A 23,195-nucleotide genomic window follows, 5' to 3' on the forward strand; every position below is an offset into this window, starting at 1 on the left:
TGCCTCTGTGCATCCAAAAGCTAACTTTTCTTCTAATCCAGCCTCATTAAGAGTTCACTGGAAGACAGGGGAAAAGAATCAGACATGCCATCTGATCCCAGGAGGTGCTCCAATCAACAGCAGCGCGGTGCAGACGAGGCACCACGCAGTCAGGAAGAGTGCCTGGTGTTCCAGCGGGTAAATGACGGGGATCTGCACTGAACACAGCACGCAGCTTTAATGGCCTTTCAGAAGCCCTCACGCTGTGAGCAGGCAACACCAAGCAACTGCACTCACAATTCCACTGCAAATTATGTGAATTTAGCACTTGCAAAAGATGTCATACTTACAGGGTGCAAAAATGGAAGCACCTTGCTCATGGGCAGAAATACAGCAAACATATTTCATTTTTTCTGTTCAAACCCCCCTTCCTCTTGCCTGCCGCTCACTCCCATCAGTGCCCACAGGCACTAAGTTGGAGATGGGCAGGCAGACAGAAGCACAGAATTGACCTTTTGCTACATCTTGCTTGTTTTCCTACTGTTAGCAGAAGTCACAGCAAAAGGACACTTCAAGCTGCTTCATTGCGCCCGGTGCACTTTTGCAGTTCACCAATGAGGCTGGAGAGCTGCTGTAAGCTACTCACTTCGCCACCATTCTTGCTGCCTGTGCTAGAGATTGCAAAGGAAGTGGCATTGCTTCTATAAAAGAGCATTTTGCAGATGTCTTCCCCTGAATCTTTCTTTTTAGCAAATTTCAAGAGAAGAGAATTTGCAAAGTATTCTTTTATTAGCCTGTATAGAGGCTAAGGAATCTGGTGCCACTATATTCCCAGAAGTTTGTTTACTTTGAAAGAGAATCAACTCACCAGCAGGGCAATCGCTGAGTCGCAGCTGGGCACCTCCTCTGTCCTTCACCCTTCCCAGGTACCAGGGCAAAGCACCAGGTTACAGGTAGCACAAGACTAACAAACGACAGAATGTGATGCAACAAAGAACGCTTCCACACCTCTCCTGCTCCAGCTGTGGTGACGTAAGAGCAGGAAGGACTCACCACGTGAGACCCTTGAGACCACCCCACAGTTACCAGGGAAGAGCACTGCAAAATGCTCCCTTCCCCTCCCAGACCAAGCTACTCCCAGACCTCTCTAGCACACAATCCCTGAAAGCCACCAACAAGCTGAGCCCACGCAGTTCAGGTTCTGGACACAAAGTGCTCCCAGCCCCAGGAGCTGAGGCCTGCAGGGTTCAGTCAGATCCAATCCAAAGAAACATTTATTTTCCAGGGAAACTAAAGATTCACCATTCAGAATTACATTAAACTAAGAAGATGAGGATTCCATTAACTAATCTAATTTAACCCGATCTGTTTGAATTTCATTAGATGTGGCTGCACTGGAGACTCAGTAATGAGACTCCAGCACATTGGGATCCTGACTGCCCTAACTCAATCTCCCAACCTGATGCGGACAGCTGTAATTGTGCTAATTAGCTGCAGAACCTGTGATGTACTTCAGCTGTGCTCGGGGTGAAGAGATTAAAATAAAGCCAAACAAATGAGAAAGTGCCAATGTACTTGCATACAATTTACAGGCAAGGAATAACACACCGTGTGTGCAGACATCTCTCAACCAGGGTGGGGGAGGGCACAGCACAGGAGCAAAGTATCCCTGGGTAACGTTGGTTAATTGGCTTGATAAATTAACAGGATGAGACTGAAGGTAAAAGAAGAGTCCTCTAATTCAAATAGCCTCCCTACAAGTTCTGCCTGCTGTTGGAAATTACGCACCAAAGCTATTTTGAAAAAAAACAATCAGAGCCTTGATATTTTCTAAAGTTAGCCTGCTTGGTTATTTTACATCCAGAGAAAGCCTCACTTGCTCTTAAATTTGTCAGTACTCCCATAGAGATCAAGAGGATGCCAGTTTGTGTGAGCAGCCAGACAGCCCAATGGCAGCACTCGGCCCCAATCCCAGCTCAGGGAGATGAAGGGCTCGTGCTGCTCTCTTGATCAGGGCACGCGTCACTTCAGACTTCACATCAGAAAACCTTTGAACTTCAGTGTCACAGAGACAGCCTGCGGAATAAGCTATGCTTATTGCTGTGGCAATAAATGCAGGAAAGCAGAAGCATAGGTGAGGCACACAGAGCATTCAGACATCACCTTTTCCTCTGCAAAACCCACCTGACTGCTGCAGAAAGGGATGAGGGTCCTCCAGCCAGCAAGACAGAAACCAGGACTGACAGTGACAACATAAAGATCCATCTCTGGGCTCTTGGCTTTCCTCCCCCTTGGAGCTACAACTGCTTGAGGAGAGGAAAGTAGGATGTCAGAGTTGGCTGGACTCTCCTAAGAGATGGGTTCCAAGGCCAGAGACAGGCCACTCTCCTGATGATACACATATTTGCAAGGCCCATAAGCAGAAAAGCCCCTCCATCTCCTGCCCCTTTCTGGGGGGCACATTTTCCTGTGCAAGAGGAGGATTTAGACAGGGAAAAGTTTTGGAGTCTGCCACAGCTCCAAGCAGCACCTGAAGCAGTTTGTGGGGCACAGAAAGGGCTTGAAACATCAGAAGCCTTTGAGAAACATGACCTCACACAATGCAGAAACATTAGGTGCACCTAAACAGCACCAAGATCTTATTTATATGACTAGAGAAAGAAACTGGGTCAAATTCATCCCAGTGCCACACAGAGCAGCGGCTCCCAATGAAATACAGGACTGCTAGTGGCTGGACTGCAGGCTTTCCTGTTCCACACCATGCCATGTTCATATTGATTGCAGAATTACTTTCAAATTACAAGTGCGAGCAATAAAATTAACTGCATGAACTCCAAGCATTACATTCCTCTTGCAATTTCAATTATCGATTATGTACCGTGGCAGAAGCATTAAGTCTTGAAAACGTTAAAAGCAATTATTACTTTGCTAGTGTGGGGCAGGTTGTTTTTTTTTTGTTTTTTTTTTTTTTTATATATACACACATACATACATATATATTTACAAAATCTACTTATTTTAATTTAGGGAGCAAACCTTACGCTGCCTACCCTGGCAGCTGTAATTCAGACGCCATCCCACTGACGTGGGTGCCTAGAGGATAGAAACCTGGTTTCAGCCTCGGAACTTGGTTCCAGTCAAGGCAAGTTGAGAGTACTGACAGCAAACACAACACCCGAACCCCAGTGGATAAGCATCATGTTCAGCTGGGCTGGCTGAAAGAGCTTTGTAACGAGCAACATTCTGACTGTTTCCAGCATCCTGGCTGATCTGCCAGTATTTACTGGAAGGAGCCACCCATTACACCCCAGAGGATTGGGTGAAATGAGGTTTTGACAGAACGAGGCAGACTTCATACCCAGCCTGCTGGTCCAAGATGGATGTTGTGGTTTTGTTTTTTCTGAAAGGAAAAAGGAAAGCCCTCTTTTGTTGGTTTGTGTTTTTTGTTTGTTTGTTTGTTTGTTTGTTTTGTTGTTGTTTTTTTTTAAATAAACCCTAAGAGGCAGTTTTGGTGTCATCTGTGATCCCTGCCAAACATCCACACATTTCATGAGCTGCACTGACAGAGGAGAGCAACAGTAAAGGGCTCCAGGAGCACCCCATAGAAATATGGCAGCCCCGTTGGGCACATTCCTCCCTTCAGAGCAGCAGTGGGGCTGCTTATGCTCACTTCCTGACAGTCATCCCAAACACCCAGCAGCTTTCAGTCTGGAAGTCTCCATCTCCATAATTAATGCAGTGAATACAAAGCTAAACTGGGGGGGGAAGGAGGGGGAAGCGTGACAATGCTTTAGCCACATCTCCATTTATCTTAATGGAGCAGGTTTGGAGCTACCTCAAGCAGTAAAGCTGTACTTACCCAGGGGTGCATGCCTGTTGACACCTCTGCAAAAGGATGGATGTGGTCAGCAGAGGGTTCTGTGCTTGTTTATCTGCAGCAAGCGACTTAAAATTGGAGCCAGGAGGATTTCCAGTCCTGCTCCACTGCATTCAAGTTGTGTACAGCTCCGCCTGGCAGCTGCTCCTCTGGCAAAGCCAGTCTCTGAAGGTTGGCCTCCAGTATTCAGCTAATTTCTGTTCCTCCAAACTACACTAAGCTGATAAGCTGTGCTGAACGCCACTTCTCAAATCACTCAAAATCTCACACAAGAGTAAGACAGAGTTCTGAAGTTGTCCCAGTGACTTCAATTTCCATTTTGTTCACATCATTTCATTAAAATGATTTGCACAGATATCCAGGGCCCACTCCTCCACGTTTTCAGGCAGCACTGAGTCTGACTCAAACACCAGCCTGGCAACAAAGGCTGCTCTGTGAACACAGCAGTGGGGAACACAGGTCACACATACAGGGCCATGGCACATCCCCATGGACATGAGCAGCTGTACCCCAGCAGTATAAGCCAGTGCCTCCCCTTTGAGTTCAGCATTGCAGTCTGTAAGCACACCCCAAACATAAACCCCAGGGCCAGAAAACTTCACAACATCCTTGCAGAGATGCAGTGAGACACTACATCCTGGGATCAGCTCACATGGAGGTGGGACACTGAGCAACAGCATCTTGGTAGGAGGAGGGGCAGCACCAGCTGTGCCAGCCTGGAGGCCCAGGGCAGGATCTGGGCTGCTCCCGCTTCAGGAGGGAGGAAAGCAGCCTGTGCCAGGACTCCCCTTCCTGCACTTTCTCTTGGGGTAGATGGCTTGGCTGTGGTTCACAAAACCTTGGCTGTTTCTTAGTGATAAACCCAGCTCAGAAAAACAGTGCTTACTTCAGGAATCAGCAGCATCAAATCTCAGGGGTGAGCTCTAAAGGGCAGCAGAGCACATCGTTATCTCACCAGGCACACAGCATACAAGACAAGCAGCAAGCATTCATTCAAAAGCTGGGTGTTGGAGCACAGGTTGATCTGAATCTGCATCCCCCTCTCACCTCTTTGGTGAAAAACCAAACCATTTTGCCTACTCTATGACAAGGCTCTTGCCATTTCTGCACCTTCCCAAGGTAGTTTTGACCTTCTAGCAAGAGACAAGTCCCCTGTGGATTTAGGGTACACACAAGGACATAACATTTAAGCCAAACAAAGTGAGGCTGGTGTTCTTACACAAATTACAGCTGCGCTACATAGCTTGCAGCTGAAGAAGTCCAAAAGCACAGACGGGTTTCAAGAGGACATCAATTCAAAGCTAAATCTCAAGCTGTAGGAAGCCCAGCTGGGAGAGAGAAGCATGAGGAAGGCTACAGCCAGGGAACAAATACCCAATGCGCGCACACTGACCCCATCCCCTGGGCATCCTTTTGCACCACCAGATTAGGACACTGGGACTGATGGTTTGACCCAGTCTGGCAAGCCACCCCTTCTAGTCAGCTGAGTCTATTTACTAATTCATTCTTAACCCAGAATGCCCTAATTCTCTGAAGCGAAGACAGCAACATCACATTTGAACCTTTCTGGTTGATAAGCAAGCTACAAGACTGGCCAAAATCAAATTTAAATCATCCCAAAGAACATTAGAGCTACTATAAGTCCACTCTATAGTGGGGGATGTCAATTTGATTCGTTTCTGAGATATTAACGCACCAATTAGCTCTGTTTCTCTGGGGAGAAGTCATCCCATAATTTACATATTTTGGCCATATAACAGGGAGGAAAAAAATTACGAAAACATGCGAAGCATTTGGATGTGTTCAGCTACCAAAGATTTCATAATGAAAACAGTCGTGACATTAGATTAGTGTTTCCCAATGCAAAGAGGATTTTGTTTAAACTAGGAGTGTAACAAGGAATTATAGCAGCTGTGCCTATCATTATTCTGCTTAGCCTGTTAATGGAATTGGTTTGCTAGAACCAAATTGGTTCAAAAGATTAATTAAAAGCAGGTGGTTCTGCTCAGCAACTCCTCCACACCACGGAAAGAACTTTTTGTGGCCAAACCAGTTCTGCATTTTCTAATGACTTGCAGAAGTTCTCTGGGGGCAATGAAACAATAAGGAAATTAAATTCAGAACGCTGCCTGTGTGGCAGCGTGTTGCAAGGCCCACCTGTGGAGAAAGTGTCCAGACTGTGAGATGCCCTAGTGAGCTTTCTCCTGTACGTCTCAGGAGGGATTGTGTTGGCATGAAACATTCCTGGGGACTTAGCAATAAGATGTCAGCCAGCAAGGGCTGAAAATCATGAATTAGCCTGAAAATGAGAGGTGGGTTGGAAGTGGAGTCTTCAAGTTACGCATTTGGAGCTTTTTCTCATCCTCTCTGTTGACCACATGCAACTCTCATCCAAGAGCCCAAGCCATGGCAGCACCATGCTGGTTAAGTGTCTTTTGCAGGCAAGGAGTTTCAACACTGCTATGCAGCAAAACCCAGCTATATAGCAAAAGTCTATTATTTCGGGGGGGGGGGGGGGGGGGATTTTGGATCTAAGAATGGACTGGGAGTCAGAGAACCATGTGAAAGTCCATGGTGAAAGTACCTAAGGCTTACATAAATTCTTAAAAGCAAACCCAAATATCCAGTTGTTTGTTTGTCTTTTAATCTAAACTGCAGTACAGATCCAAGCCAAATACTGTCTTGTCTTTAGTTAGAAGGAAAAGATGCATTGAATATTTGTGAAAGCACAAAGCTCCTTAACCACCTCTCCCAAATCATCCTTATGGTAGATAGGAATCTTGTGCCTAAAGCAAAAAACACCTTGGATAACCAGTGCCATGTTTTACAACAAAGAACCAGGAATATTTTTGGCTTGCACAGCACTTGATATTTGGCTGAAAGCAAGTCCACAGGCAATAAAAAAAAAAACAGTGACTATTTGAGTCTCAATACTTTTTGCAGTCTTTTCAGTAACTCTGCCTTTGGACAGCATTATTCAGTGACTTTTCTTGCAAACTGAAAGAACACTGATGCACCTCAGGGATCAGCACAGAAAACAGGCTCCCAAGACTACTGGCCCATAAGCTGCTCCATTCCAACGCTCTCAGTGAGGCAGAACTGGAAGCACTTTTCACTTGTTAGATCAAGGTAGCCAGAGCTTACTCTGCAGAGCATATCAGAACCACACAGACATGATGGACATCACAAAAACAGCATTTGCAAAAAAAAAAAACAAAAAACAACACAGAGACATACAGCTGGGGAGTACTCATGAGTACATGAATCTCTTTGGAGAGATCATTAAAACCCCCTCACCTGTGATCTTCCAAACACCACTTGCTCCTAAGTGCTCAGGATTGCTGTAGAGCCAGACTCACCAGGCTTGAGCTCCACACTGTTCTCTCACTTTAACTCCCAGAGGAGCAGAGGGAAGAGGGAAAAGTGCACCTTAACAGCAATTTTTATTGTTTCTAATTTGCAGTGCTTCTCCCTGTTAGGTCATCTCACAGCTAACTTCCACGCCAGTCCAAAACCCAAAGCAATAGCAGCATTTGGAGGGGATGAATAAGATGATGGATGCACATTCCTCAATCAATTGCTGGAACCAGGTACTGTCAGGTGCCTAGGAAGTCACCCACAAACCACAGCTGAAACACACTACACAGCAGCTCTGTTTTCGCCATGGGTCAGCAGGGTGCTCACCTGCCTCTGCAGTAGGAAAGGCTCTGGGGACAGTGTCATCACGCTGCCACTCTTCTGTTACTGACCAGAAACCCCAATGAACTACTCTCCCCTGCTACCTGGTTCCCAGACACAAGGCTGGAAGAGTAAGACACCAAACTGATTTTGTGATTGAGGACAGAGCACCATTGATTCCCAGACTTTTTTGGGGGGAGGGAGGTGGAGGACTGGGGGGAAGGGCTGCAAATATAAAGATTCAGGGAGAAAAAAGTCTTCATAAATGAGGAAAGACTCCAATAAGAATTTTAAACATCCAAGTGTTTCACAGTGCCACTCTGCAGGCTCTGTCCTTGCTGCCACGGCTCATCCCTGCACCAGCAGCCCCACTGCTCTTACCTCGTTTGTTCAGCTCTGAGCTGCTTCCGCCATTTAACCACTCTCAACTTCTCCCAGAGGTGCTACACATACATAACACACGTATGCATTGCACACGGTATGTGCTCATCTCATGCCTCTCAGCTTCCTTCCTTCACTTCAGTGCTGGATAGCAAGACAGCTGTGATATTGCTGTACAACACTCCCTGGTACAAGACAGGCTGAGAAACGTTCCAACCCCTTCCTTCTCTCCTTCATTAGTTTCTCTGCAGTATTTCTTTCAACAGCAAAAATAATCAAAAGTCACTTTCCAATTTTTTTCCCCTCCACTCATTAAAAAAATGAATCTAAACTCATTTTTACAGATGAGCACATGGAAAGAGAGTTTGAACAAATGAACAAAACAAACATCTTAAAACATTAGTTTTTTTTCTTTGGAAACTATTTTTAGTTGCTTTGATACGCTCTGCTTAACACCTAGATGAATGCTTATGTTGACCTTTCTTTAAAGTTACTTTCCTTAAGCTTCATTGGAAAAAAAAAGCATTGTGTTTGTTTTGCTCCTCAGTGCCTTCCAGCAGTCCCCCTGTGCTGGGTGATTCAGAAGCTCACCTCTCCTTTGCTTGGCTTTTCTCAACTGTCATGCAAGATGTCAGCTTCACCAAGGCCATCCAGTCTGGCCTATTTCCAAAGCTCACCTGAAATACATCTGCTGAAAGGTCCCCTATCTTCTCTGGCACTCTAAGATTTAGGACTTAATCAGCCTTCAGACACTTGGATTTCACAATCAGCTGCTCTTAAAAAAAAAGAAACACTCCAAAAAACCACACAAACTTCAACTCCCATCAGTAAATCCATCCCCAAAGAGTTACTTCTAGCGTATCTCTTACTGCATTCCATGTACAGTCATGCTAAGAAGTTACTTATCTTCCCCCCCTACACACTCTTTCTGGCCACAAATCTCTCCAGCCGATGCTCTCTGAACTCCAGCTCCCACCTCACCTCCCAAACAGAAAAGTTCATGTGGCTCAGACACAGAGGCACCTCAGTGTGCTTTCCTCTTAGGGGCTTTCTTGAGCTACTGACTTGCTCAGCTCCCCAGCCCCAAGCACAGCAGTCTCACTGCTCTCACAGGCACAGCTGCCATTAAACACAATAGGACACAGTATGGAAGGGGCTCTGCTCCACCAGTAGACCTGACCCATTTCCACGCTATTGCAGAAGACACCAATCAACCACATCTGCTCCTCCCGAACCAACAAGGGAGCAAGAAATGGTTCTATCTGTGGATTACAGAGCCTGAGACCTCCAGTGTCCCCCAGAGAAGTCTGGTGATGCCCCAAGCAAAGGAAAGGGAGGTGAAATAAAGGAAGAAAGTCCAAAAGCAAGATGAGCCTTGGCATCGCTGGAACCAGGGAGAAGAGCCCCCCCAGCTGAACACCTGGCAGCAGAGGCTTAACACTGCTCTTTGGAGACCCTGAGAAGGTACAGACTTGAGCACTGGAGCATAAACAGCCCCACCGGAACCCCACGGGTTTCTCTTTGTTTACAACACTGTCACTTAGTATTACATCCACAGATGGCACCTTCACTCATGGAGGGAGTGCTCCACAGAAGTCAGCAGATCTTGTTACAAGAGACGCAAGCAGAGCGTGAAACTCAGAGGCTATTAATGTTTTCTTAATGTGTGAACTGAACTGGAAAGAGAGCAGCAAAAAAAAAAAATTAAAAGCTTGCATGGGTGTGGATGGTGCCTCCCCTGTCCATTCCCTAGCTACCCAAACTTTTGAGGAAGTTGGCAGCAGGGGGTGGGAGAAGGGACACCCTCCTCAGCTTTCCCTTCACTGGTATCACTGCAGAAATTTCAAGCAATACTGAGAAAAAAGAGCAGGGTGCTACAAACCCACTCTGGCTGCTCTCTCATCTGGGCTTCTTCTATCACTCAGAGGCAGAAATTCACATGAACACAGGATCTTTGCCCCCTTGGACAGCAAGGCTCTTGGGTGCAGATCAAAGGCAGCCTTTAGGGTGTAGGATCTGGCTGTCGTAGGAAAGATTACAGCGTTACAGACCTCTGGCTCCAGTTTGAGAGAAAGAGCAACACACACCGAGCAAAAGCGTTCAGAGTAACTTGTTCTTACACGGTCAGTTAAACACTCAGAATATTGCTGTCATGTTGCTTGATTCCATCAGTGAACCTACAGAAGCTCACGCTGAACAAGAACATCCTTTGTGAGGTACCAAGACAAGAGAAGCCTCTAGACCAGTCCCTATAGCTTTAGACTTTTCAGGGGGTGACTCTGGATGCTGAAGGAGGTTAAAGAATGAACCCAACATTTCACATTCCCCTGTTTTTAAGCAGGTTATTTTTTCATCTGGAACAGCAAGTGACCCAGCACTATTCCCCATAAGGCCATCAGGGCACAAATATACAACTGCAACTATGGAGGGGAAAGCTAGCAGGGGGGCAGAGCTGCTGGGGCAGGGAATGCATGGAACAAAGCCTGGCCTAGCACCGCAAAGCTCTGCTCTGGGACAACAATCAGAGGCAGAAGTGGGGAACAGTGAACAAACTGTTTTTAGGGGCTAATGGGAACATGAGATGGGATTTCCTGAACACCCTCAGGGCTTGTCTTTATATAAAAGCTGCATGCGTTTAATTACAATCAGTTACATTAGCTACATCAGTCGATTTAATTAAATTGCAAGGACACTCATAAGTTGATTTAACTCTGTCTCAAATGGATTTAGCAAAAGTTGGCAAGAAACTAAATCAACATAAACCAAGATTAAATCAACTGAAGAGCATCCACACAGGATTTTGCAGCTATTTAACAAAACGGATTTGAAGACTCATTTTAAATGAAACAGGGTAACCCAGGCACAAAGAAAGATGAACTTTAGGGAAGAAAACGAAGTGTTCGGCATCTCAGTAGCCTGAAGAGGGGAGCTGAGAACTCCCATTCCTTTTCTCCACTTCCTGCACTTCACATTTTATCTTTAATATGTATTTTTGGCGACATATAGTTTGTTTTATTCATCATCTTTGGAAGCATTTGCCCAGGAAACATCTTATTTTCTACTGAGAATGGAGTGATAGGAAGAAACACAGTGTCACTTTTATATGTGGAAAAGCATTACTTGGCAGAGCACCGAGTGGCCATGGGAGAATCCATCCCCTCCTCCAACTCAGAGGTGCTCAGGAACAACAGAGCCTGGTAAGGATTTGTATGCTCATTCTCTTTGATTCAATTGCTGACTTCAGTTCTGGATTTGCTGGTTCTGACCTCCCCCTGCCACCACCACCACCCCCCTCCAACTGCACAAGCCATTTATTTTTAAACAGCTGCGTTTAAGCACAAGAGAAACCACATTTCCACTCACCAACCAAGTACCTCTTTCAGGAGATAGGAAGAGTCCTACCCTTCCCTGAGAACCAGAGTGATTTATGACCACTTTAATGCCACTTTCTATACTGATATAAAGTAGTCTTGCAGCTCCGTGACTTCACAAGACTGAAGCTAACAGTCATAGTGCTACAGTGACCACAATAGTAGTCCTCCAAGCAATGATATGGATGTCAAAGGTTAAAGACTGCCCTTTTTCTTCCCACCTCTCCAGCAAGAAGACTTTCTTAAGCTCTGCAGAAACAGGGGGAAAAGAGAAGATGCAATGGAGATCTCTGCTGTACACACAGAGCATGTACTGTGGTCTACCAACCATCTGTAGTATTGCTTGCTTTGCAGCATTCCTGATATCTGGACTCTTCTGGATGGTTATGTTATGGTAGGAAATTAGGGAAAGCCAAGGGCAGAGCAGCTGTTTCTGTCAGTGGGTGATACCACGGATCTACACAACACAGTCCTAACCGTGAATGGGCTAAAGGATGGAACAGTTGTGAACCTCTCTGCCAGATCAGGTTTGACTTGATATGGCATGTCTATCAGCTGAAGCCATTTCGTTGATTTTCATGGGAGATTTACCAGGCTCTGAAGGATGAAAGCTTTTTATGGCTTTTATGCAGCCGATGGCTTTCTCTTCTGTTTAGAGCAGAAGAAATCTGCCTTCCTGTTAAAGAATGTGCAATGGGCAAAGAGGAAAACAAGATACTGTGCATAGAAATGTGCCGTTGGCATGTATAGCAATGGCATTTCTCAGCATCACTGTTACTGCAAACACCTCCTTCCTCAAAATAGCAAGGGATATTGCTGAGAACCCAAACAAGCTGAATAGTGGCTCAGTACAATGTCACAAAGTAGCTCAAAGGTACTAAAACAGGAACAAGAGAGCAAGGCATCCAGCTTCAGACGAGGGACAGGAGATCACCAAGCATCCTACGTAACATTTTAGTGACTCCCTCCCAGTTTTTAGATATGATATAGACAATATGAAAAGCTGCAGGAAGGCATGTCAGCCCTGCTTCCAGGTCACCATTAACAGAAGATATGCCAACAGGCAGTGCAGAAACACGTCCTCGTGTTGGACCCACTGCCATGAGGAAATTCATGCTGGGTGGCCCCACATCCTGTATTGAATTGCAAGATGAATTTCAACTACTTCCACAGTAGCCTACCCATCCTTGAATCCTAAGAAATAAATTCTTGCCTTTCATGTCGTTTCAAGGGATGGTCAACTCCACAGCCCCACCACGTGGATGATGCATTTCCCTTTACTAGCAATGAAGGTGACATTTGAGGCATTTTTACATCCCCTTCATTGTTCCTCTCCTTTGTTATTTCTCTATTGACAAAGTAGAATACATCCCCACTTGACCTACTCTGGGCTGGTTATTATGGTATGTATTTTACCAGCATCCTTTCTTACAGAAGTACTTTCTAAGGTAGACTCCCTGTCTTCATTTTCTTGCTTTCTAAAAAAAGTTTTTCCATGTAATTAACTGTTCTTCCATTCTCTGAATATGCCCTAATTCTACAGAGCTTTCCTCAGTGGAGTGACCATCACCACTATCCAAACAAAGGTCCAACACAACAACATAAGGTTAGACATCTCATACCACTCACCATAGGAGGTTATGCTTTGTAACCCAGAAATCGCTCAAGAAATCCTAGCAAGTCAGGAGCAGAGAAGCAGACTGCTGCAATTAATAGCTATTTCACTCCTACAGCATCACCCAGGGGTTGTGCTCACTGTCACAGCAAAGCTGCCTGATGGGGAGCTGTGCAGGCAGCCAGCCCACGATCCTGGCAGATCCAATGTTCTTTCTGGCACTGGCTTTGCTCCTGGCACCTTCCTGGGGGGCTTCGTTTGTCTCCCCTGCTCTCATTGTGCAGGGAAGTGTTAGTTATCACAATGGTATTTCTACATCTTTCCTGAGGGGATTTTTTCATTAAGTAACCCTCTAGCATGAAAGGCAAAGAGCTGTCAGCAGCACAGCTAATACAGTCATCATCCAAAAGCTGGTAGCCATGCTCTACAGAGTCATTGGTAAGTTATTAACTCATCTTAGACAAGATGTGCAAGCAGTGAAGAACTGAGACTTGCATCAAAACCCACAAAAATTCCAAGAAAAGGTAACAGAATGACTTTCAGCTGCAAAACCCACAGGAGGGAGGTGAGAACAGGTGTGCTGCAATCTCCTGCAGTTCACAAGTGGCAATATAAAATGCTCCATCATGCTGTGCCCAGCTGAGTCTCAAGGCACCAGTGCAGGTGTTCCCTGTGATGCTGCTGCCCCTGCAGCAAGCTCTGTTACTGGGAAATCCATCCGTGGATAGCTTGCATACACTTCCCCTCCACTCACCCAGCAGGTAATCTTGCTGTGGGGTTCTCTTCCAGTTCCACTTCCTCCATCCCCAGTGAGGTTTTTGCTGTTGGCTCAAAGCAAGAAAAAAAATCTCAACAAGCCAAAAAGGCAGCCCTTCCCTCCTATCACTTCACTGCCCCTTAGTGCCTTCAGGAAAGCTTCAGGAACACAGGGCTGGAGGGCAAGCAAAGGATAAAAACCTGACTGTCAGCACATCTGTACCAGGCACAGAACACAATGGTCTGGCGAACTGGGGCTCTGGGCATCACATCACAGCATCAGCCTCTGCTCAGGACCATACAAGCTGAGCTGCTGCTCTGAACACCTCCACCAGGGAGCCAGAGGCTTAGAAATACCATAGCCCAGCTCAACCACAAGCTTATTTTATAGGAGTGAGGAGAAGCACTGAGTTAGACAACTTAACTGGTCTCACAAAGCTCAGACTGGGACAATGTCATCTCTCTGTAGTGAGACTTTGTTAGAGCTGGCAAAGAAGCACAGCCCTGCTGCTACTGACCTGCTTGGTTCCTACTGACCACGCAGTGTAGCACACTATTGCTGAGAGATCCGTTCATTTTGGAGGAGACTTCCATGGAAAAAACATAAACAGGAACAAATCTACTACCCTTACACAGACTTGCAAGTATGCTTGTAAGAGAATGAAGAGAGTCCCCCTCTGCCTCCCAGCTTATCCCATGCAATGAACTCCTGAACTCTTTACCTCTTTAACACACACAATTCCCTAAGGCATAGAAGCAACCAATATATTGACTCTCCATTTCAAGGTGGATTCTTCATACTTTATGGAGTATGAACTATTAAAAAAAATAAAAAAGGAGAAATCACCCAGCTGGCTTTCAGTGCTGCAAACACACATGGGAAAGAGGTCACACTGTCTGAAAAAGAAGGCTCCTCATCCAGAGTGGGCTCAGCAAAAGGGATCTATGCTGTGGGTGGCAAGCCTGGGGATACCCAAATCAGCTTCCAGCAGGGCACAAAGAAAGGGAACACATGGCTGTTTATGAGGCATCACTTCTGCCCTCCTGCTGGCAAGGGGAGCTATACAGCAAGGTTCAGTCCTTAGGAAGAGCCAAGAAAAATCTCACCTGCCCACACCTGAGCTGGCTCCACCCAGGAACCAGCACCTAGGAACAGGGCTGAGCAGTTTTTAACAGGAACAGCAGCCATTCTACTAACAGCTGCACGCATATTAATTGCCATTACTGCCAAATCTGACAGATCCACTAGAGACCACGCTAATCAATTTTTATTTCTAATTAAACTGATGCCTGCAGTATGTTGGAGGAAATATGGGCAGAAGGGAATACCCTACATCAAGATCTTCTGGAAGGAGGAGGCAGGGGAGGACTTACACCACATGGTTGTCTTTGGGGTAAGCCAAAGGTGAGAGGCCATCTGCCAGCCAGCCAAGTTGCAGCTTGGGATGCCAAGTCTTCCTCTCATTCATTTTCTCCTGCTCTCAAGCACCTTCTCAGGACCCCTACTTTGAAAGTTAGATCTCTGAGCACTTGGTAAGCAAGATTCAGGTTTAACAGACTGACTAGCTTGTCTGCATCACTCACAATGCTCACCAAGGGGCAACTCAAATTTCACTTCGATTGAATCTCCAGATCAATTTCCCCCTGCCTAGAGATCAACAAAGGCTATCCCCAGCTGGGGATACCCACCCCCTCCATTTACTTTAGGGCAAGAGCCCTGGGCTCAGCAGAGGATCCTCTCTGTTATACCCATCACCCTTATTGCCCATCTGCAGAACTGGGCTCTGCCATGCCCTCTCCATCCAGGAGACACTTAACAAGGTTGTGCCCAGCTGGCACAGAAGGGGGCATCTGGAGCCACCAATTTCCTTGTTAACCCAAACAAGAATTACTTGATTGACAACACCTCCAGCAATGATGAAGGGAGGCAAAGTTAGGCAAACAAATCCTATCCTACAGCATTTTCATTTGGAGCTTGCCAACAGAGAGATTCTCCAACTGTCTGCTTAAAATGAAGTGTTAGGGAAAAATAAAGGAAGCCGAGAAGTAAATATTGCTGACAGCGAACAAGAGCTGCCAGTGCTGGAACAAACATGCAGCTGATGAGCTGAAAGCAAGATGGTGTGTGAGGTCTCAAAGCCTCACCAAAAAAAAAACAAAGGGGAAGCATTACTAGAGTGGGGGGAGAGCAGTGAGGTCCAGATAAGCTCAGGCTGGCTGTGCATTGGGAGACCAATGCTAAGCAAGTGCTCAGCAGACAAGAAGCCCTAAATGAAAAAAGAAAACTCCCCACAAGAGATCCGTAAAGACCTTGAAAATGTGAGGGAAGTCACCAACACTCACTCAAACCCTACCAGGGGACGTAAGCAGTTGGCTGCAAACTCTCAGTAGGGAAAGACTGCACAGGTTTTTTGGTGCTAAATTTGTTTCATTCCCTACTCCAACAACCACAAAAAAAAAAGAAAGAAAAACCCAAACAAGCAGACAATCCTGAGACTAAACAAGCTGTTGCTGAGCTGCTTACAAGGACTGATTCCAAGCTTTGCAGGACAGCTTATTTCAGTGCTCAGGTGCGAGCTCCTCTTTTGCTTGTTGGCAATGCAGGGATTTGTGCTGCTGGGAGCTGCATCCACTGCAGAGGCAGCACTCAGGAGTAGTTTAAAGGTGCTTTACTATTCTCTCTTTCTTCTTGGGTTTTTGGTGGGATCTCTGTTTTGCTTGGGACAGCCTATGTATATAGAGCCTCCTCCTCACCAGTGCTGGAGTTTATTCCCTCTCGTACGTATCTGCAGTACCCAACCAAGCACTGACATCCCTGCAGGAACCCCACTGTTCAGGTCCCAGTGACCCCTCCTGCAGATGGAATAAATGCACAGCCCAAGGAGCAGCTGCAGTTTTCTGAGCAAGGCTTGAGAGCAAAGGCAGGAGGATAAAACACAGGTAGGCACGTGCTTGCCACAGCCGTTGGGCTAAAGATTATGCTGGCAACCAACACCACTGCTAGAAAAGAGGATTTCAGGATCTCTATTGAGAGCTGCCTGTACCCATACAGGTAGTGCTGTGCCCATAACAGCACTGCACCGTAGCAGTAAGACTGGCAGAAGACCTCTGCTGCTCACAGAAGTGCTTTAATCTGAACAAACACTAGGGTTTACATTCCATTATCACTTATTGAAAGAGAAGAACAACAGCTTCACAGATGACTCGGCAGCCTGAGATGGCTAAATGGACACTTTCCATACGTAATTTGCAGGACTGCAACCCAAATAATGCAGCTTATTAGATCTAAAACACTGCAAGAAGTCCAAAGAGAAAGTTCCTCTTGTGCTGTGTTGTAGAGATTGGTATTCCAGTGGGTTTAAAGAAGTAGGAACTGAGCTAGCAGTGTCATAAGGCTTCTAGGTGAGGTGAAACAGAGGAGCCCTTTGTAAACATTGCTTCTCAATTCATTTCAGTTCCACAAGCTCTCAAAACTGAACTTGAGAGCCAACAGCACTAAGGCCATGGAAATTAGCTAGAGAAAGTGTGTTGCTAACACTAACAGGAGGAGCTCATCTATCACTTCTGGGGTAATCCCACGCAACAGGGTCTTTGTGGTGAGCTGGGGGAGAAGTTGGAGAGACATTTGCAGAAATGCCAAGGAAGCTTTAAACACCAAGGAAGGCAACAATGAATTATAGCCCAAACATCACAGTCCTGGTCATACACCTCAAACCTTACTCAGGTTGCTGTGATAGGGAAAGCTGGAGGCCAGACACAGAGTTCCTACATCGCCAGAAGATGCAGCACAACAGCTTTGCATGGAGCAGGTGAGCAGCAGTGGACACTGGCTGCCAAAACTGTGATGAACCAATAGCCAAATACCCCAGCACTCTCTTCTCTCCCACTCACGTCCACAGAGACAGCAGCACAGTAGAGACAGAATGACCCAGTACTGCTTTGCACACTGCCACTGCCCTCCATTTAATTACAGTACAGCCAATATATTTGCTACTGATGGCAGTAAGATTGCCCATACATCAGGCACAGCAGACAAGGAGACAGTCCTTCATCCAGGTGACAGCCATCTCCTGCAAATGCAGGTGTCTGCAGGCAAGGGTTGTAACACATTCATGTGCAATGAGAGAAATCCCACTACTGATTCTTACTTCCAGTTGTACAATACTGAGACAGCTTCAGAAAACTTGTCCTTGTGGAGCTGCTGTTGAAGAAATGCCCACCCCAACACCTCCAATCACATGCAGTAGTTAGTTCCTCCTGGAAACAAAAAAGCTGATTTTTTTCCCCCCAATGAATTTTGGCTGAGAAATGTTCTCTCTCAAAAAAAATAAAAAGGAACAATATAACTGTTTTCTATTTGGCAATTAAAGAAAAAAAGACAGTGAGGGCCAAGTTTCTCCCATAGAAATTAATTTTAAATGCACTTTTTTTTTCTGTACTGTTCTGCTGTGTGTTGATACAAGTACAGCTAGCAGCATTTGGGATTAAGTTTTCTTAGGAAAACAGTGGTGCAGGGTGGGCAATTGGTTCTTTATACCATCACAAATAGAACAAAGGAAATACTAAGATTTTCTAGAACAATTTGTTTCACTATTAAAAAAAAAAAAAAACAACATTACTAGGAAAATAATAGCCATGCCAAGAACAAAATTGCTACATTACTCCCACTTCTTGATTTGAGGCAGCAGGTATCATGTTTCTAAAATAAGGAGCGTTGAGGTTTTGACTGACAAGTTAACTCCCAGGTCTGAATGACTCCTTGGTGCCCACAGGACTGGAATCATGGGGAAGGGAATCCCAGGAAACACAGGAACAGGAACAGAAGCACAGACAGCTCAGCCTTTACATTTAGAACTTCAAAGGATTGGATAAATACAGCTTCAAGATTTTGCTCCATTTGATGCATAAATGAAAAACAAAAGTTTTTCAGCAACCCCACTCATCCTTTCCCCCTTCCACCCCTCCACCCCCCCCCCCCTTTAAGTACCAGTGAATATCGGGGGGGGGAGGGGGGGAAATGGAAACCTTGATTGACACTTGTGGATAGAATTTGATCCATGTATCCTTGATGTCTTCTGCTCACTGTTTTCCCTATGAAGTCACATGAATCAGCACATTTTCCTGAAGGCACCTCTAGATACATTCAAGTCCATGCTTTCCATCCACGCTACCAATGCTGTAGCAGCTGGCACCCTGGTGCTGCTTGGAAACACAAGCATGTTCTCCTTCCTTTCAATGGATCATCAATGAAAGCATTGACTTGTATCAGACTCACGATAGATGGGAACCTCAACCCATCTGGTTTCCTACTGACAACAAATCAGTGAAACTAGACTGAGAGGAGCTTTCCAGACACCACAGAACAGTGTGATAAAGGTTGGAAAAGACTGCTAAGGTCATTAAGTCCAGCCATGCACCTGACAGCAAAATCACCCACTAACCACATCCCTCAGTGCTACATCTGCTCTTTCCTTAAACACCTCCAGGGACGGTGACTCCAGCACCCCCTGTGCAGCCTGTGCCAGTGCCTCACCACACTTTCTGAGAAGAAGTTCTTCCTAATATCCAACCTGAACCTCCCCTGGTGCAATCTGAGGCTATTTCCTTAACCCAACCTGCATTTACACAGCTTGCCTTCCCTAACTCTTCAAAGGAGATGAAAAAAATTAGTATGAAAGTGAGCTCACACAGAGAGCGCGTTTCTGGTAATTTACAAGCTCAGTTTTACTCTTAGAGAATTGGCCAATATTTAATATATAACCTTATCTTAGCACCTCCACAGCAGAGCTTCATAAAAACACTGAAAGATAACATTCGTAAAATTTTGAATACATAAATTACAGGCCCATAATGGGAGGTTTTAGTCTCCAATTCACATGAAAAAGAAGAGTAGCTATAAATTAGAAGAAATACAAGCTCCAGAAGAATACCTCTGTGCTAGATCTCATTTTATATATCTAGAATAAATTTCCATTTTAGACAGAGGCAGATCTGTTTACTTATTTTCCTGAAAAACAGATGTCACAGTATATCGATCTAGAGCCCAATATATTATTTTTCTACATGCCTTGCTATATGGCAAGGGCAACATAGTTAGCATCAACTCCAAGGCCAGCATAGACAGCATCAACACACCAAGGACTGGAAGATGCACCACATGTGTTTTGCTAAGAGCAGGAACAACCACTTCACACAAGGATCCAGATCCTTGAGATCACTCAGCTGAGCCCTGTTAGGAATCCCCTTCTCATCTCTGCTCTCCAAAGCCATAACTCCACAGCTCACGGAGAAATCACTCATCTTGAAATGCAAATAGTTTTAAAGCAACTAAATAGTTCAAACTCCCAGCAGGTGGAAAGAAAAAGTCATTATTTTATAGTGATCAGAGGTGTCGAGGTGCTTCAGAGAGCAGGCAGAAAAGCACAGTCCCTCTAGACCTTGCAATCCAATTAACTTAATTAACCATGTTATTTCCCTAGTTCCTGGTAACTCCTTAAATCAATGAGCTAAGACTTAACGGTGAAGTACATAACTAGGAGCTTTATTGATCATACCTGCACACAACACTGACTGAATTCCCAAAGTCACGGCTTGGCATAAAACCTATAAAAGATATTCTGGTAGCCAGCTTTCCCCTTGATTATCCCAAAGCCCTGTGCAGGCACCAAAGACAGGAAAGAAGAGATGCAGAGCGTGGCAGAGGGCAGAAAGCCACAAACAACTCACCTATGGTCAGTCAAAGGAAAGCACACCTAGAGCTGGATGCAACTGCTTAGAGGGATAGCAGAAAGCAAACAAACAGTGCCCAACATACACGAGCTGCGGTGTAATGTGGAGACCCACAGGGAAAAGCCAAAGGTGCATTAGCAAACAGAAGCGACCCCAAGCACACTGGAGGGTTCACTTCTATTACACCATCGATATATTACACTGTCAATATATTTTTGGCTTTCATCCACTTGTCCTTCCTCTTCCCCCACAGACAGACAAGCGCCTGCGCACACCAGCAGTCACACAAAACGCAGAGTGCAGCAGGCACGAGGCTCCCCAATCCCCCCCCAAACCCTTTCACCAGCTCTAGACCAGGATGATCCATTATTGACTCCTAATGACACTGAGAGGAGGTTGTTCATTTTCAAATAGGTCAGTGACTCATCATTTTAACTCACTTCCCTCCACTAAAAATCAATGAGCTCCTGAAATAGGATTATCTGGGATGATTGGGGTTTTAATATCTCTCTCACAGGGAAGGCAGACCCTAGAGGTCCCTGCCAGTGCTGGGTCGTGTCCTTCGGCCAGGAAGCAGCCATCAACTGTGAAGAGGACATCTTTCCACAAAGGATTTTTGCAACATTGGGCAAATCTTTGTTTGTTTCCTCTTCCAGCCAGGCAGCAATATCACACACCAGGAGAGCCACACCGTGCCTGGCCATGACACAGTGAGCTGCCTCCATTCGTTTGGCTGAATAAATGAGTTTTCTTGCTGCCCCTGCCCATCCCCAAATCATTATTTATTGCTTCAGCAAGTTCAACAAAACAACACCCCCACTGTAAGGGGGTACAGCTCTTGCACAGCTAGAAGAGATCGGGTGCCTACATAAGGGCTATGGAAAACAGCACTGTCCCTGGACTCACTCCACCGGGAGTTAGATGCACATCAAAAAGACTGCACACATTCACAGACACAGGATATTCCTCTGTTTTAGAATATCACAGAGGCCATCACCACCTGCCTCTGTAACACAAGAGCTGCTTTGTCAGCAGTTCTCCCTTACACTCTGCTGCAAACATCCCTGTTTCCACACATGGGGTCGAGAAACCTGAGCACAAGGGATCTCCCAGCTGCACAATTCAGCACAGCTCACACCACGCAGGAGGATGAGCTCCCACAGCCAGCTGCACACAGCTGGATATCTGTAAGCAGCTCACAGCTGGGACAAAGCCAAGAGGTGAAAGAAGCTCCTCGCTCCACCACTACACTCCAAACCATGACGGCACCCAGCAGCAATGCTGCAGACTGCATCAGACATCACAGCATGGTTTTGCAGGAAGGAAGATGTAGGCAAAGGAAAACAGCACCCTGAGGACTTAGTGCTCACTAGGGAAGTCAGGGGCAAAGCAAGGAATCATGGCCAGGAATCTGCATCCCCATGCCCTGCTGGGCAGCCCCTAGAGGCAGCAGGGGGGAAACAGATGGGTTACAGAAGTTGGCATTCCTTGGCCTAAAGCCATCTGCTCTCCATTATTTAGAGGCAGAAACTGGATCGTGTTCATCACAGTGTTGCCTGTCACTGAATTGCTTCAGGGCAACATGGGACCCTTGGCAAGAGGCAGCTGGCTGGCATGAAGGACAGCAGAAGCAGCACAGGGCTCACAGAGCATGCCACAGGCACGTGGATGCTGCTCAGTCCAGCTCCAAGTGAAGGGACACCACAGCCAGCAAGCCTTACCTTATTGCAAGCCCCAGAGACTGAGTCCCAGCTAGCTTGCTAATTCTTATTTCCAGTCCTCAGCCCACTTATTAAGAACCCCCCTTGTGAGCTCAGTGACAGCATGGACTAAAGGAACAAAGAGTAAGACAGGATGCATTAAAAAAAGAAAAAAAAGAAAAAGCCAATTACAATGGCCAGTCCAAATAAAACCAGAAGCTACCTCCATATGCAACCAAACACCCTCTGCAGGTGGTAGAGGAGGAAAAGCAGAACAAATATGATTTAAAAAGCAAGAGTAACAGATGAGCTTCGTGCTAGGCTTAAATGGGTCCTCCAGAGGCTGGGGAAGCATGGGACTGATGAGGGAGAATTGTGACTGACATCCCTCAAACACTGCAAAACTATTGCAGAGCAGAGATATACTCCTCATCATTTTTGGTCTTTTTCAAGGATGCTGCACAGCTGCCATAATTCCAGCTGTAAAAGTACTAAGCAGAGGAAGATGGCCATGAAGCTACATTCAGTAACTACACTTTCATATCTGTTTTGAACAGAGCATCACAACCTTCACTATAGTCAGTACTCATCTTCCAGATGTGAAGACTGAGGTCAGCAGTCCTGTTAATTTCAGCTGACAGAAAAAGCCCCACTGCCCCCAAGAAATCAAGCAATAACTTTGTCCAAAGCTACCCACAGGGACCTGCAGCTCCAACCCCAGCCAAACCTGCTGAGGAACACAGCAGCTATCTAACGCAACAAGGAGTTCACACAGGATGCAAAGGGGACAGCCCATGAAACATAACAGGAATAGCAAAGCATGACCAGTAAGCAGCACAGCCACAGCATCTCAATGCACAGCTGGAGCTCTGCAGCCTGCCTGAGCCTACTTCTGTGTGAAGCCACTCAGAAGCAGCATGCAGCCCTACATGGGGACAGAGGTGGGTTATTCACAGGCACCTCACAACCCACCAAGGAGCTCTCAGAACTTGTGGGTCCTCTGTTAAGGAACAGTTTAAGCCTTTCTGCTAGCCTGAAGCTGTTTCAAGTGTTATTTAACCAAAAAAAAAAAAAAAAAAAGAATGTGGTGTTCAAGTCTTATTCACTCT

General features: G+C 45.9%; 1 protein-coding gene across 4 annotated transcripts in view; it reads right to left on the reverse strand.

The window, feature by feature from the left end:
• The window catches only part of GRIP2 (glutamate receptor interacting protein 2), a 248,274-nt gene that overhangs the window by 187,163 nt on the left and 37,916 nt on the right, over nucleotides 1–23,195 (reverse strand). Inside the window, exon 1 of one of the 4 annotated variants that reach the window (XM_090148251.1) lies at nucleotides 848–958. The exons of the other annotated variants lie outside the window; for them this stretch is intronic. The gene's annotated coding sequence lies outside the window, so the exon portion shown is untranslated. Of the gene's footprint in view, nucleotides 1–847; nucleotides 959–23,195 lie in introns of those variants that run through there. 4 annotated transcript variants of the gene reach the window in all.

Source organism: Phasianus colchicus, chromosome 11 (assembly GCF_987193195.1).
Source record: "Phasianus colchicus chromosome 11, bPhaCol1.hap1.1, whole genome shotgun sequence".
Taxonomy (NCBI): Eukaryota; Metazoa; Chordata; class Aves; order Galliformes; family Phasianidae; genus Phasianus; species Phasianus colchicus.